Source organism: Platalea leucorodia, assembly GCF_965183815.1.
Source record: "Platalea leucorodia genome assembly, chromosome: 9".
Taxonomy (NCBI): Eukaryota; Metazoa; Chordata; class Aves; order Pelecaniformes; family Threskiornithidae; genus Platalea; species Platalea leucorodia.
Window position 1 is genome coordinate 47568451 of NC_138831.1, and position 16187 is coordinate 47584637.

The following is a 16187-nucleotide window of genomic DNA, read 5'->3' on the forward strand; positions in this document are numbered from 1 at the left end:
TAACACCTGATTTATGCCCTCAATTATCCCATTTTAACCAACAGCACAGGCACGCTGTCCGGTTCCAGCAACTTAACGACTTACCGCCCATCAGTTGAGGCACGGTAACTGCAGCGTGCCTTTCTTTAGCCTGCAGCAAACGTGAGGTTCCATGTGTCAGCTTAACCTCAGGGCCAAGAAAAAGAAAAGTCTAAACTGGTTTCTTCCATCTGAGATCGCCACAGGCTAAGAGCAAACACACATGGTCAATTACCGCGGCTCAGTTGATGCATGGTAAGTTGTCAAGCATGTCAGTGCGTGAATGAGATCACTCATTCATGTATTCAGACCCTGAAAGTATCATTTTAAACCGGTGTTACATAAAGAAGTATAACTATGGATATGGACACACGGACAAATTAGCGTGGGGATAACGAGTCTTTATGTGTCGGCTTTTTCCATATGCATACCTGTGTGAAACGCTAGGTGATACGAGGTAGCCTTGTCCTCTTTTACCCAGGGGGAAGGTATACCTAAAGCATGGTAAATTCAGAGCCTGGCTTCCATTGCAGTAGTGATTTTAACCTAATTTAGAACAGCTCAGCTTGGCTAACGTGTAATAAAACAGGTTTAAACCACTTCTACACCAGTTAAACTATACCTATTGCGTATTTTACTCCTTGCTTAGGTGGTGCAGTTTTGCAGGTCAAACCTTTGAATAAATATAACAGACTTTCCATTGACTTTATAGAGCAGTATTTTACGGAGAAGTTTGAAGACCCTTCATCTTAAAGTCTAATTTAAAGATGAACTTGCATCTTTCTTAAAAACCAATTCAAAAACAAAACCCAAGATGAACAATAAAAGGAACCCAACAATCCCAAACTGTCAGCTTTCCTCCCAGATAACACTAGTTTTCTTACTCCACCCTGTGGGAGAGCTAAGAAGAAATTTGCTTCTTTCCAACGAGGAACACAACAGGATTTGCTAAACTGAAATTATACAAAAGTTCCAAACCCAGGATGAGTCTGGACCCTTTCAAACTATAACTGGGGCCAATGAAACACAGGATCAAACACCAAAACTTTGTATGCTTTTCCCTTTTATTCAGTAACTTGAACTCAATCTCAGTTAATCTTTCTCTGCTTCCATATAATGAGAGGAAAGACGTTGGATTAGGTTATGTGAGATCACACGGATTGATTCAACACATGGCTGCAGGACCAGGCATTATTATCTTGGCTAACACGGACACATTTTGAACACTGCTTCTCACTCTGCTATCAGCCACCGCCACCTCTGCAGTAATGTGACAGCAAGAGAAAAAGGATGGGAAGGCGATAAAGTTTGCCCACGCAAGTAGAAAAGAACTTTCTGTCCAAAGCCAGCTGGCTTGGCTTGGAAATGAAATGGCATTTTAGCGCGAGGTGACCTGTTTACATGTGTATCAGAGCTTTGTCTCAAAACGCTTGTCCTAGATGCAACAGCAGGGTCTGTGAAGTAGTTTATCACCAAGTAACCAGAGAAAACAGGTGAGCTGTCTCAGTGCCAGTTTGTCTTCTAAACTGTTTGACAGATAAGGAACCATCCTCAGCGACTGCAACAAATGTGCTGCCGCATTTCATGGTTAGAACTGAGCATATTTTTAGTAAAGGGTTGAGAAAGTATGCAATAATCTTAAATCACAGCCAAGAAAACCATAAACCCCTTAACAAATGCCTGTTCAGATACGGAACTCTGAAATGCGCACCAGTTGATCCACGTTAGCACTCTGGTTAAATTTTTAAGGCTTGTTTTCCAAACTGAAGCAAATCTCCAACAGAGGATCAATGGCATTTTGCCCTTTACCTGAAAGGGCCAGAGGGAGCAGGGAAGCTGATGTCTGTTATTTATCCTGTGGGACACAGACCAATCATCCTACGTGTACCCCCAAAGAAATCAGTGGGAAATACACCAGCGACACATTTGTACTGAGGAGTCTGGACACCATTATAGAAGACCCAAAATGCACTTTGTGAACTGCCCAAGTTTAAGAATTAAACTTATGAAATAAAAGTTAACTGCTTTAGAAGTTTCTTTGTGATGCCTTGTACATTATAACAGATCACGCAGAGCCATTGTGGGCTCTGCGTATGAAGCTTGCGAGATCAGGGCAATAAAATGTGCCTTTTCGTATGTGCAATTTGGTCAGTGGAGTTTACAGTGAAGCAGATAAAATGCAGGAAAAATAATGCTTAAAGTTACATTTTAAGAGCAGCGCTAGCTGATTGCAGTGGGAGCTGAGGGTGCTCTGCACAAGTCAGGAGCAACTTCCCTGGCTTTTAAGACTTCCGCGAGTCTTTTGTCACTTGAAGAGGCCCCATCAACTTCAAATCTACTTTAAAAAGTCGTTCAAAGACTTTTCAGGTATTATATCTATTTCTGTCCCTTTTGTTTCCTAACAGCATGGGATACTGACCACACATACTGCTGTCAAATATAGAAATTAAGCTTACAGAAAAAAGGAGACGTTTTCTCTTTAATCTCTTGGAAAATTTTCCAGACTAAAGCATAGTTCTTAAATTGATAATATCCCTTTAAGAATTTATTTGCCAGGTAATGTTAGAAGAAAAAAGACTTTAAGGTCAGTTTGAACATTAAAAAGACCCTCTTTTAAATCAATTTCAAATCTATATTAGAGATAATGGCAAGCAGTGTTTGAACACATCTCCAAATGATAGAATACATTCTGCACCTTAAAAATGCAAATAACTTTAAAATCCTTTTAAGTGATTTCTAGCTCTTTGGAAAAAGGGCAAGATCCATCCCAAGAAATACTTTTTTGCATAAAAATAATAAAATAGTTTAGTGTTGCAATATATGACAGTCATATGATGTATAAAGCTACAGAAGTATTAACAGATGAAGGCCTGCAGTTTTTGAATAATGTGGTGAATATGATTGTTATTTTAGAGGGGCAAAATAATACAATACCATCAGAAGAGAAAAGTACATTTTAATAACGAAAATATTGAACATAACTATTTTTCTTTAGATCTGCTAAGCAATCTGTGTGTTCTCTATAAGATGTCAAACTATACCGTGCATATGTACACTTTGCTCTCTCTATAAATATACATGTGCATGACACATTTCTAAAAGCAGTAAACGAGTGCTGGGGAAATACAGAAACAATGAAGTTCCTAAGAGAGGCTTATTTTTTCAAGTTATTAAAAGAAGGTGGCAAGCATTCATGAGGATATGAAAATTTAAAGCCGTCTGCAGGAAACTCTGAAAACCTCTGGTTAAGGCTGCTGCCAAAAAATCTCAGCTATGTTATGTCAGAATGTTTAATTGCAAGCTGCAATTTTAATGAATGGAAAGATATGGCAAAAGCAGGAAGTTTCTGAAGCAACATAGAGCAACCATGAAAATAAAATACCAAAGGTTGTAATCTTGAATGCTGTTGGAAGCAGGAATTTCCATCCACGCTCCGACTCCTTTTCCTACTCTGCATAATTTGCCAGCTGTCTGGCTAAGGGGAGAGGTAGGCTGTTCTGGATATAATCTCCTGGGCTCAGGGCAGCACTTGTTATATCTGTGTGAAGAAGTCAACTTCTTTGCATTTGTCATTATGGGTGTTTACAGAAATGCAGCTTAGGAATAAGGGGAGGAAAGGCAAATGTCAGAGTGCATTAAATAACGTATTTTCTTTACTTTCCAAGAAGCTTGCTCGCAGCATGGTGTTACTATTTATATCAGATCTCTTAAACCCAGCTGTTGGTTCATGTTAACATGCGGAATGGTGAGAAAATCCCAGCAGAAGAGCGTGAATCCCAGGGAGACTTGTGTTCTGTCATTGTGAGGACCTATAAAATATCACAAGTTTTGCTGAGGTATGGATCGGGCGTGCAGTCAGCGAGGCATGCAACACAAATATTTCCCGTGTTGATCCTCCAGTATTAGGCGGCCAACAGCAAAGCAAAACGAAAAGGGCCAAACGCTGCAACCGACAACTTCAGATAACTGAGCCCGAACCCTTGGTTGGAAAAGCTTGAAAGAGAACTTTTACCTGTAACTCAAAACTAGCAAATATACTGTACACCCACATTACAGCATTCTTAGACAAGCTGTGTCTGATCTAATCTTATGTACCTTGGCCACAAGTTCTGGAAAAACAAATATTCCCAAGGCAATCAGATTACTGAATGTACCATATAACGACGTGGAAATATTAGTGGTTTACAGAGGGCAGTTTATGAAATGGATTGAGTGAATTTAATTCACGCATTGTCTGGCAATTCGGACTTAACTAAAATAAGGAAATCTTTGCTTGATTATATCTGTCTTCAGTGGAACACCAGAGCCAAATAGTAGCCTAACAGCAATACTCCCAGCCACAGACAGGGAGGTCCGGGGAGTTTGCTCCAAGCCAGCTTTCTGAGAGCAAAAGTCTGTGTCTGTACAGAAGTGGTCATTATGGGGTTAACAGGGTTACCCGAAGTGTTAATGGAAAGGAACCATTATCTGCTCCTCTCTGGTTTCCTGCTCCCTAGGTGGGAGTCCCCCCTGCTCCCATCCTTTGTTTCTAAGGCAAGTTCCCTTCCTGAAATCCTGCCAGCACAATTTGGTTTTGTTGCAGTAAGTAGTCCTTTACAAAATCTTCATTCATAGAGTATTTCCACCATTGTAAGTGAAACAATGTTAGGAATTAATCCGGCCTGCAGTTTTAAAAAACCTTGTTCTTAAAAGCTTGTTCTTAGAGCCTCCTTCCCTATGAAGGATAACTTCATTGTTTGGCAAATATGCAAACGCTAGATAACATCCCCTACTCCTCTTATCTATAATTTTAAAAGTCCCGCATTTTGGTTTTATACAAAGTTCATCTTTAGAAGCATGAGACTAAGAATCTTTCTCCAGGACATAAGATGAAAAAGATGATTTCTGGAATATAAGGAACATTTGAAAGGAGGCCTGAGGAACAGCCACGGTCCATCTCTGGAGTGTTTTGTAAGAAGGTCCTAAAATGTAAGTTAAAAGTTAGCGGAGATACGATTTTGGTGGTTGTGCCTCCAAAATACCTTGAATGGGTGGGTGGAAATGCACTGGAATAGAGATGCAAGGGAAAGCTTTATTGCCATAACAACTGCTGGATGATGACTCTATTCAACTGTGAGGCTATTTAGTTAAAATTAAGAATACTGGAGTCTTTCTTTCCCGTATTTTTCTTTATATTTGCTGTTTCTCTGGGTTTATTTCTCCTTGGATATCATGGAAATTACACTGCCTGCTATTTGGCCAAGGGAAGAGATTTCAGGTGGTTCTTTTTAGTCTCTGGGTTGTACGTAAGATGGGCAGAAATGCGTTCAGCAGCTCTTCTCTTGTATTTCAAGTGTGATCCTAGCAGATGCTTGTGATAATTTTTCACTTGTCATATTGACACTCAAGTGTGATGTTCTCTGTGGCTTTGTTATGTTGCTGCTTATACATTCTGGTAAAGATTGTAATTTTTTTCCCTGTAGTGTGGATTTTTCTTAATCACCTACAGCTTTGCATCCTTTGGATTATGCAGGTGCATTTGGCCTTTGCAGTTGTCCTGGAAATTAAACCTAATGCAGAACGTGGCCACCAAGTCATGTAGTGATTTTAGTCATTTTGATATGTGAATTCTTCTGTGATTTTATTCGTGTCACCCCAAGGGGTGAATATTTTTCATTTTTGCTATTGTGACATGTAAGAACATCTGTGACCTCCTCGCCACCCATTCTTTTTCACTAGCAGTCCCAAGAGGGGTCTGCAGAAGCAGATGTAGGAGCACATCATCGCGTATGGAAAACAACATCTGTAATTTCAATTGGATGCCATATTTTGCACTTCCTTTTCTCAATTGTTACATAGGGCAGTGTTTCAGTTGAGGGGGGGAATGCATTTCAGTGGGAAAGACGCTGCTCAATACCCCTTAACTATTGTTTGCAAGGCATCTATAGAAATCCCTTGAGCAACACATGCTTTGCTTATTCTTGTAGTGCCACTGAAAAGGACAGATTATAACCAATTATTTATCTCTTTGGCTTCCTGCTCTATTTTTGCCAGCTTAGAATAATATGATTACATACTGAAAATAATTAACGAGTATATCCAGAAGTCCTTGCTCAGGCCTTGCTTTGGTGTCTTACTCAGACTCCCACTGAGTTTTATAACTTAAAGAAAGAATTCAGGATTTTATCCAACGTCTTTTCAGCATATTGCTGTTATAAGATGATTTCATGGTATTGACCATTGGATTCTAGTAATAGACCTTACAGATATTATGGATGATAGGTATAGCGAGGAAGAAGAGAATAAACCATATTCATATAAAAATCAATGACATTTGGACAGTTCGTGTTAAGAATTGTAAGAAAACTGTATGTATTTAACTCTCTTCCTGATTATTTTAGGTCAGTAACAATCAGCTTGGAATTATGACAGTAGATGGCAATTATTTGTATTTTGTTATTTCTTTGTCTTTTGCACCTCTTGTTAGCTTTTTCCTAGATCTCAGTAAGAAGTGCATACTCTCGCACTTCTGTTTTGAACTTTGAACGAAAGGCAGATGTTTCAGAAGTTGTTCAACTGATTTACTGGCTGTATATTTAAATCCCAAGTAAACTGTACATTATAAATCCCAAACTTCAAAATTTCTGTGAGCTGTGAATTACTGCTTCCATTTGAGCTAAATGTTTGGAAGCAGACAATAGAAATTGACATTCATTTTTTGGGAACGATCTTGGAGGATCTACCTTTTTCCTTCCAATGCTGCGGTTATCACACTGCAAGTTGGGTGTTTCTGTCATCATTTCCTGCATCCTGTTTTATAACCATTTGTGGAGCTACTTTTTTATACTCAATTAATGATATAGTCTTCCAAATACAAAGAACACACTCTGATTTGCGTTTTCCAGAGAAAGCACCTGCGATTCTCGTGTCCTGAAGCAGAGATGTGCACTCTCCGTCGGTGATTCAGTGCTTTGAAATGGCTCCCATCGCTTCACTCCGAGGCTGTGGGTATCTTGCAGGATAAATCTGGGGAGGCTGTAGAGTGCAGATGATTTTTGGCAAGTATCTTTTTATCATCAAAATTTTATTTTTGGGTCATTCTTCAGCTGCTGCCTTCTGTGAAGGAGAAAGACGCCAATTTTATGTCTTTTATTATGTATTCCCAAGTAGTCTTTTCTACTTAAAGCAAAATTAATGGGAACTCTGACAGAGGTAATAACGTGAGGTGGAGATGGATGGAGGAGGAACCAAGGTGGACTGTCACCCTTGCCTGAAGGCGAAGATGGAGTTCGTGTCCTCATAGAGCAGCGATTTTTACAGAAAGCCAGTCAGGAAAAAAAAAAAAAAAAAATATATATATAGTGGTGAGGCGGTGGTGGTTTCTGTGGGGGTGAGAGAGGTAGCGGGGCTGTTTGCGGGTGGTAACCGGCGCTGTCTCCTGCTGCACCCCCCAGTGACCAGGGCTGGCACGAGGACGAGGGGCCGCTCACTGGGACCTGCTTTCATTACCTCGAGGGGAGGGCTGTGGACCCCAAGAGCAACGCTTTGCCTGGCCGGCGAGCCGGGAGCGGGGGGAGGCAGCTCTGCCGGCGGGGCGGCAGCAGCGGGGCTCCCCCGCTCCGCTTTCCCCTGCGGCGGCGGGCGCGGAGCGGCGGGCCCCGAGATGGCGGGCGGGGGCACGCGGCCCCGCGGCGGGCAGGGCGGGAGGCGGCGGCCCCGCCCCCCCCGTTGCCCCCGGCAACCCCTCGGCCTACCGGAGCAGGCGCCTTGGCGCATGCGCCGCTTCCCGGCGGGGCGGGCCCGGCTACGTGCGTCACCGGCGGCGAGGCGAGGGGCGGGGCAGGCCGGAGCGACGGAGCCGCTGCGCGCATGCGCCGGCGCCACGGCCGGGGAGGCGGGGGCACGGCCAAGGGCTTCCTTCGCTCGGCTTTGATTGGCTGCCGCTTCCCTCGCCGTCGCTCTGATTGAGCGCCTTCCCGTCACTCAAAGCCTCCACGTTTCATTACGCCCCGCCCACCAACTGCTCGCTGGTTGGCCGGCGCCCCTGCTCCGTGCGGGCGCTGTGATTGGCGCTGCCGCCCCTTCACTCCGGCGCGCTGCCCTATCGGCTCGCGGCGCCGCAGGATTGGGTCGGCGGTGAAGAATGTAGACCCGGCCGCTCCCCATGGTAAAACAAAATAATCCGGCGATGCTGGATGTTCAAACCGGGGCGCTCCCAGCCCCGCCGCCGGCCGCAGGCTCGCCTCGTATTTCCCCACGCTTTCCCCCTCGTCCCGCCCCTGCCTGGCTCGGGTGAGCGCCCTCAGCGACGCCCGAGCTGCCAGGAGAAAAGAGCGGAAGGATATTCTCGGGAGACGGTCGCGCTGCTAGAGAGGGGAGAGTGTGACAGAGGAAGTAGTTCCGGCCCCGGTTGGGCCTTGTTTCCCAAAAATAGCGCCCAGCGGGTATCCGTGCGCCGGTGTCAGTGTCTCCTGAGGAGCCTCGGCGGGGAGGAGGCAGGAGCGGCGGCGGCGGGGAGCGAGGGGACGCGGGCGGGTGAGTGAGCGGGGGGGGGTCCCTGCTTCGGGGGGCGAGCGGGAGGGCGGGGGAGCGTTTCCTGAGCCCGGTGGCTGCGGGCGGTGGCGGGGGTCGGCGGCGAGGAGCGGGGGGGAGGCGGGCGAGCGAGCGGGGTCGGAGGCAGGGGCAGCGGGTGACGGGCGGGGGCAGCCGCCGAGGGGGGCGGCTGGAGCGCGGGGGAAAGGAGGGAGAAGGAGGGTCCCCGCCGCCGTCGGTGCGGGAAGGGGACGGCGGCGGAGCGGAGCGGGGGCTGCTGGCGGGGAAGTTGGTGCGGGGGGCGGGCGGGGGAGGGGCGCGGGCGGGGGCGGCGGGCGCGGGGTCCCGCGGGTGGGCGAGTTCCCGGCGGCCGGGGCCTCTCCAGAACTTGTGCACCGCTGGCCGCAGGCGAGGATGGACATTTATGGCCCAGGCCAGCGGAGTCTGCCCGAGGGCTGGTGCAGCGGGGAGGGAGGGTGGGGTACGAGGCCCTGGCGTTCGGGGAGCACTGAGGTAAGCTCGTCCTCGCCTGGGTGGCCAACTTCGCTGCTCGGGGTGCGTGTGGCTGGGAAGGCGGGGAGGAAAAGTACCTTTTGTCCTGCTTCTCGGCAGCCGCGTTGGGTAAGCAACATCACGTTTAAAAACAAGCAGCAACAACAACAACCAAAAAAAAAAAAAACCCACCAAACCACCCTCCTAGGAGTCTGTCGGTGGTATACGCTAGCGAAAGCGATCGGGGAGGGAGGAGGCGAAGGTAGAAATTGTTGAAGTAGTTGTACATCGCATGAAGGTGTGTTGCGAATGGGAGGGGAAACTGTTCGCTAATGTGTAAACTAGAGGATGTTTTGTCCAGAGGAGGAAAAGATTGAAGGTACGGCTGTGTTGTACTGCAAGTAGGATTTTGTGTTCAGCAGCTCTGTGCAGAAGTCATGAGGATAAGGAAAGAGCCTGTGCTGTTTCTGACTGGAAAGACAGTAAATTCTTTGAGTTGATGGAGCTATATTTTCCGATGAATTTTTACCTGCTTTTGAGATGCTAGGTGGCGAAGAGAAGGGAATTGCTTAGAAAAACTAAGCCATAGTGATTTGTTTGACAGGTGATTAATTTCAGAGTTGAGAAACTGGAGTTTTATAGAGGAAAAAAGACAATTTACGAATTTTTTTTAGTGCTTAGTGTGAAACCATTGTGTCCCATAGTCATAAAGATTAAATTTATTAGGAACAGTGGGAGAAGGGGATTCTAGGAAGTACAAAGGAGCAACAAAAAGGAATAATTTGTAGACAGTAATAAGGAAAAAAATGTGGTTTGGTATGGAACTGGTAATACAGACAGTATTTATTTTAAACCTTTTTCACAGTCTGGTAAATTTTTATGTAGCATAAGGAAGGCTATAAGCTCTCAAACTTAATTATGTTAACTGTCCACACACAATTGTTCCTTATTCAAGTCTTTTTTTCATTTTTTTAGGAACTGGATATCTATATTTTGATAGATACTTCTATTGTCTTGTTATTGCTAGCTAGTGTTTAAACAGCCTGTGCAAAAGGTGTGAGAGCAACATTCCTATAATCTATTCTGTCTGTTTTAAAAATTATTTAAAATGTTTATCTCTACCTCTGACATGTAAGAATGTAATCTTTGGTTTTTTCCTCCTCTCTAACAAGTGATTTGCATTTGGGGGAGGAGTGTGAGGTTCCTCTTTTAAACTATTTTTTTCATTTAGGTGCTAGAATATGTGCAAAGTGACATGTCTTTCAATTACATAATTTAGAAGAATTGTAATAAAGGATGTAATTTTAACACTTTTGGTCACTAAAGGGCATAATTATAGAATGATATTTTAAAATTCTATATTTGTTCAGCGAGCAATACAAAAATGAGAGAATGGAACAATTTGTCTTGATATTAGGGGATTATAATAGTGCTGGCCAGTTGGAGATGAGCCTTGTTTGATTGAGGGCATTCAGTTTGGAATTTAGGAAGGAAAATAACCCAGTGCCCTGGTTAGTTATTTTTCTCCTCCGTAAATCTTTTCTAAATCTGTAGTTGACGTAGTCCACCGGTAGTAGTAGAAGAGTATCGTCAGTAAACGAGAAGAATCCTTCAATGAGAGGGACGGGATCTACTTCAGAACAATTTTAGTGTAGATGGCAGTCTATCTTTCTGCCCGTGCAACTCATCTAAACCAGTTTTAATATTCTGGCGTTTCTAATGATTTATTTGTGAGAAGGCGTTTACAGATTGTAAGCTATGGTAGACATATATTAGCATTTAGCTTGCATGTATGCTTGTTTTGCTTCATTTTTAAAGTGTGTATTTAAACCAATGTGGTTGCACCTCACCTCTATAAAAGAGTGGGCCCGTAGAATGCTTTGCGTATGCCTAGATATCTGGATTTAGATTCTTATAATTTCACATAACATTATTTTCTTTCTCTGCAAAACAAGGGATGAAGACATAAGTGAACACTGAATTTTACAAAGCTAGGTAAATTGATCTACAGAATTGGACTAGTAAGATGAGAAGGAGTTGGCTGAATTGAAACTTGAAATAATTCTGGAGAATAAAATGGCTTAGTATGGCAGGAGACCCATCTTATTTAGGAACCTTATTTGAGCCGAAGGGCGTGCGGTTTGCCTTAAACTGGTTAATGTGGGCAGCAAAGCTTTTACGGGGTGTATTTTGGAATGTTAGCCAAGTTTCTCAGATAACTTGTTGATGTCATTCTGTGTATTCTGGGCCCAAGCGCTGCTTGGGAGAGACCAGAAGCACCACGCAGGTCTGTGAACAATGCCATGCTACCTTGCCTGCTCTCAGTCATGCTGTGCATAACAAAACACGGCTGATTAATTCTCTTACAGCAGTAAAAGTAGTGTAGTGTAATGCTATGTAACGTGCAAATCTGTATTAGTTTGGGAACTAAGTTTTTTGCCTAAATAAGAAATATCTTGAATTTGTAATAACTGTAGTTTGTTATGCCTTGCGTGAGAGATGTCCATGTTTCAGGTCAATTTTTAAAAAATATGTTTTCTAAAAATTAACATTAGCACATTTTATTCACCAAATTCTTAATTTTTATTTTTAAAGGCCATAGGATTAAATATTCTGTGTAAAACTTGGGCTTCGGGCCTATTCCATCATGACAGCAACCTGCTAATGTGTGCAGGACACTGGGATACACTTTTCCTTCTCAGTGAAACAAAACTCACTTTGAATTAATTTGAACATCATGTGGCGACGTGTATGCTGTGTAACTTCTTAATGCACAGAGTGGCTTTATTTGTCACATTTCTTGTATTTAAAAGGTATTATTTCACATGAGTAATTATGTGTTCTTCAGTTGATCGAATGGAGGAAAAGTCAAAATCTGTCTGATTAATGTGGGTGAATTTTGGTGCCTGTTGTCTTGTGTTCAGATTTGGTTCCTTCAGCTCTGGTAGAGCAAGCAGGGAAAATAAATGCCCCATTCCTCTTTTTTCATGTATGCTCTACTGCTAATGTTGAAAGGCTAATGCAATAATTATTTGAATGGACTAGCCAATGTGTTACTGAAGTGACACTGAATGTGGGTTTAGTTTAACTCTTTCTCCTATCATGTGAAATGAATAAAGTCTCCAAAGGTGCAGTCAGATCCTGAAATAACTAAATATAGCTGACTTTTCCCCTGAATGTTTACAAGGTGGTTTTGGTGTCTTTATGAAGTCTGTAAGATTACAGCAAGACATTTCCCCCCCCCCCCCCCGCCCCAAGTTAATTTTGTTGACCTTCCAGTAAAAAGACTTTAGGAACTTTTCTGGGCAGCTAATCAAATTACATTTTAGGTCATTGATACAGTATCTAATGAATGAAGAAAGTAGTATTACTAAGAGTTAAAAGGAGACTTCAACTGTGTAATACGACAGTTGCCCTCCCCTCCCTCAGTATGTGTTCTGTGGCAGAATACCAGCTAATAAATAATACTGTGGAGGGTTAAGTTTGTAGCCCACAATAGTGTAGTTTGCCTTGTTTATTTTCAAGTAAGCATCTGATCTCAATTTCCACCCCTTACCACCCCTCTCATATGGTGCATTCTTATTTTAACACTTGATCTTTCAAGCTATTGCTTATGGAGCTGAAAGGAAAGGATTTTTTTTCCTCATATTAAGAGACTTATTTTTGTTTATCAACTGTATTATTTAGACATATGTTTAATGGTTCTGTGAGAATTTTTCTAGATTTCTTTGTCCTTAACTCAAATACATTTTTCTTTAGAAATATAAACCCTTGTACTGTGCACACTCATTTTCATTTGACACTGAAGAGGAATTAGTATCTTGCAAGACAACTCTGTTCCTGAGATTTGAATTCCCCCCTGCCAAAACAGTCACTGAGTTGGAATATTTTAAATGGTATATATGGTAATCTTCCTTTCTTCTTTGCTCCTTAATCTGAGGCTGCAGTGAAGAATTAGGCAGGAATGACTGTTGGGTAAAGACAGCTAAATTTTGTGGTCAGTCTTTTATCAAAATTTTGATGCAGGGGAATATAGAACCTTTTCTACAGAAAGCCCTATGCTTTTTGCTCTCCATGTGTTGTAACAGTACAAGCGTGCCCATATGATGATGAGAAAATACATCATTCTTAATAAGAGTGTGATTAATTGAATTATTTTTCAGGGAATTAACTACTTTATATTCAAAATGTTAGTGATGCTTAATTAGGTAGGTCTCCCGGTTATATTTGTCTCTGTCCCTGAAGAGCTTTTGAATTCTGCCAAAGTCCTTATGGGCCAACCTAGAGACTTAAAAGTGCGTTCTGTATTGCTTTGTGCTCAGCTGGATTTCACTAGTAGTTACTAAGTATTGTTGCATGCCTATTTTAAGTATACTAAGATAAAATGTAAGTGTGAGGAATTATCAGCCAAGCATAGTTGTGGAAAGGTGCTTGCTTTAAGTCTCTGTGTACCAGACATTGATGACGAAGCGTATTTTTTCCTTTTATTTATTTATTTTTTAAATAGCTAAATAACTGGGAGAAAAATATGTTTACCTTCCCTGTGGTGGTCAGAGATCACCTAAAAGGGTGGTGTGTAGAATGGATGGGTTTGTGCTCATGATACTTTTATGATGATAATTAGGGGGAAAGAAGGGTTTTTTTCCATTTACTTTAAATCCCTTCAAGTGTTTTTGAAACTCGGCCTCATTTGAAAACCAGACTGCTTCCAGCACTGTAATTTAGGATTGCATGGATTGGACTAATGTTATTTTTATTGTTTGAAAGCTAACCATAGACCTGTGAGAATATGTAAAGCGGATATGTCATCTTGATACCTGCAGTAGTATTTGCAAGCTGTGGTCAGTATCAGTGTTGAGTGCTGTACCAATATACACAGGCCTGATCTTGTAATTTTCTGTGATCGCTTACAATGTTTGGAAGGTCAAGGGGGATAAATTATTAAACTTTTAGCTATATAATTATGTAGGCACATCTATAACTGTGCTGTGGCTATGCTGTTAAAACATTTCTTACTTGAAGATATTGACATACAGAGTTGAGAGAAAGAATTCAGAGGAGATCATTTTGGTATCCCTTATGATGTGTAGGAAGGCATTGTAAGTGTAAAAAGATGGGATATGGAAGAATTACAAACAGTTGTAAGAGAAGAGAGTAAGCAAGCAGCTGAACCTTGAGAGACTCACAGGTATATACGCACATACAAAAAGGTGAGAGTTCATAAAATGCAGAACAGACTTACCTTGGCAGCGTCCATTAAAGAAACTGTTGAAAGGTGTCAGGATAAGGTGACTTTTCCCCCATCTCACACACAGTCTGCAATACTTGAGTCGGGGAGGCTGAGGAAGAAGTTATATCAGTTTTTTCCCTCAGATATGAGAAAAAGTGACAGTGTTCTTAAGTGGGCGTCTTTCTCCAGATGTTTTGAAGTGTATTTAATTGACCATCTTACTGTTGTGGAAAACTTGTATAGTATAGCTCAGAAACATTGTGTGAGGTTATCAACATTAAGAACGTCTTGTTTTTGGTATCATTCTTTCACAGCAACTGCCCTCTTCCTGATATGACTGCATGCATCCTGTTTTAAAAACTGTAAGCTGACAAGAATGACTGCTAATAAGTTGGTGTATACAGCATTTCAGAACTGTTGCTTTTTCCAGTGTGAGCTTTCAAAGCACTGAGTCTTCTGAGAATATTTGAGAAAATGGGATGCTCCGTCATCGCTGTGCTTGTATTATGTTGTCATGCAGTAAGGGTGATAAGCTAAATTTTTCAGTAACTAAATATTTTTATTTTTCCTTGAAGCTGTTAAAATTATTGTATAATGATATGAAGTTTTAATTGAAATTCAGGTGTCTTAAATTTATGCTCAGAAGCCCATTGATTTCAGCATAAAAGTGGGGAAAGTAAAACGTATGGCAGGAGATAACACTGCTTCACTTGATGTGTATAGAAAGGGAAAGTGCTTTCTGCTAAAATTTTTGAGCTTACAGGCTGTCGAATTATGTTTGTTAGTCCGAGTTTGATAATACACATATTAACTTGGCTAGTTGGCTTTTGGGATTTGAAGCTTTTGAGTGCAGAAGAAGGATTTCCTCTGAGAGACTTCCTTAATGTCCTCCTGTGTTTCTTTTGGAGCGTTAGGGTTTTTGTGGTTTGTGTGTTGGTTTTGTTGTTTTGCTTTGTCCTCCCGTCGTTCTCCTTATCTTTGTTCATTGTATTCCAAATGGTGGTGTCTTAACTTTTTGTCACTGAAACATATATGAAGATCGCTGCTTTGAGAGATGTCGGGCTCGACTATGGAAAAAGTGCCAGCAGTGAAAGTATTAACGGTTTCCATTAGGAAGCGCTAAACGAGAACTCCGTCAGGGGACAGAGACGAAATCCTGCATGGCTGAAGAGAGATGTGATCAGTAGGTGGAGGCAGGTATTCACTGGATATTGGAGATGTGGAATATGGGTATATTTGCAGAAGTTCTAGTTGTTAGCACTAATACTCTAAAAATTCACAAGGAGTATGTAGAGCACGTAATAACATTGTTGAATATCAAAGAATAATTTTCAGTTTTAAGTAGCTGCTTGTTATTTTCTTTGTCACAAATATGAAAACTGCTAACCTGATTAGCCATCAAAAACGTAATGGCAAACTTATCAATTGAACTAACTGGAATTTTAAAAATATTTTATTTTACCAGATGTGTATTACAAAATCAGATAGAAATACAGAACACTTGTTCCCAGTGAAGGGCACAGAAGAAATCAAAAAGTCCCCCAGACTTTGTCATGGGTTTAAGATGGGTTGAAATTTGAGGGGCGAGGGGAAACAACAAGAGTTACAAGGTAATTGTCAAATGATTTTTTTTTCCTTTTTTTAAAAAAAGCAATTGGTCAATGTTTCTATTTATCACTCTTAATTCAGTAGCTTCAAGGAACTAGTAGAATGTGGTGTTCAAATGATTGAAAGTTCTGGATTTTAAAACAAGTGATTAACGTTCCTGAATACTGGAGTCGTTTAGGTGCTTCCTGCAAAATAGGAGGAAGGTACTTTGAAAGACTAATGATTTGTTCAGGAGATGAAATAGGGTTATGGGAGAGTTGAAAATTACAACTACTATTACTGTGTTAGCATTCTGAAGGATGCTCCTAGTGACTCCTAGTTTAATTTT

At 42.0% G+C, this 16187-nt stretch overlaps 1 protein-coding gene across 6 annotated transcripts in view; it reads left to right on the forward strand.

Annotated features, from left to right (window-relative positions):
- Positions 1-256: 256 nt before the first annotated feature.
- MEF2A (myocyte enhancer factor 2A) overlaps positions 257-16187 on the forward strand; it is a 99075-nt gene continuing 83144 nt past the window's right edge. For 2 of the 6 annotated variants that reach the window (XM_082321157.1, XM_082321150.1), the window contains exon 1: positions 8129-8532. The gene's annotated coding sequence lies outside the window, so the exon portion shown is untranslated. Of the gene's footprint in view, positions 274-8128; positions 8533-15845; positions 15862-16187 lie in introns of those variants that run through there. The other 4 variants (XM_082321151.1, XM_082321155.1, XM_082321156.1 and 1 more) reach the window with 4 other exon arrangements.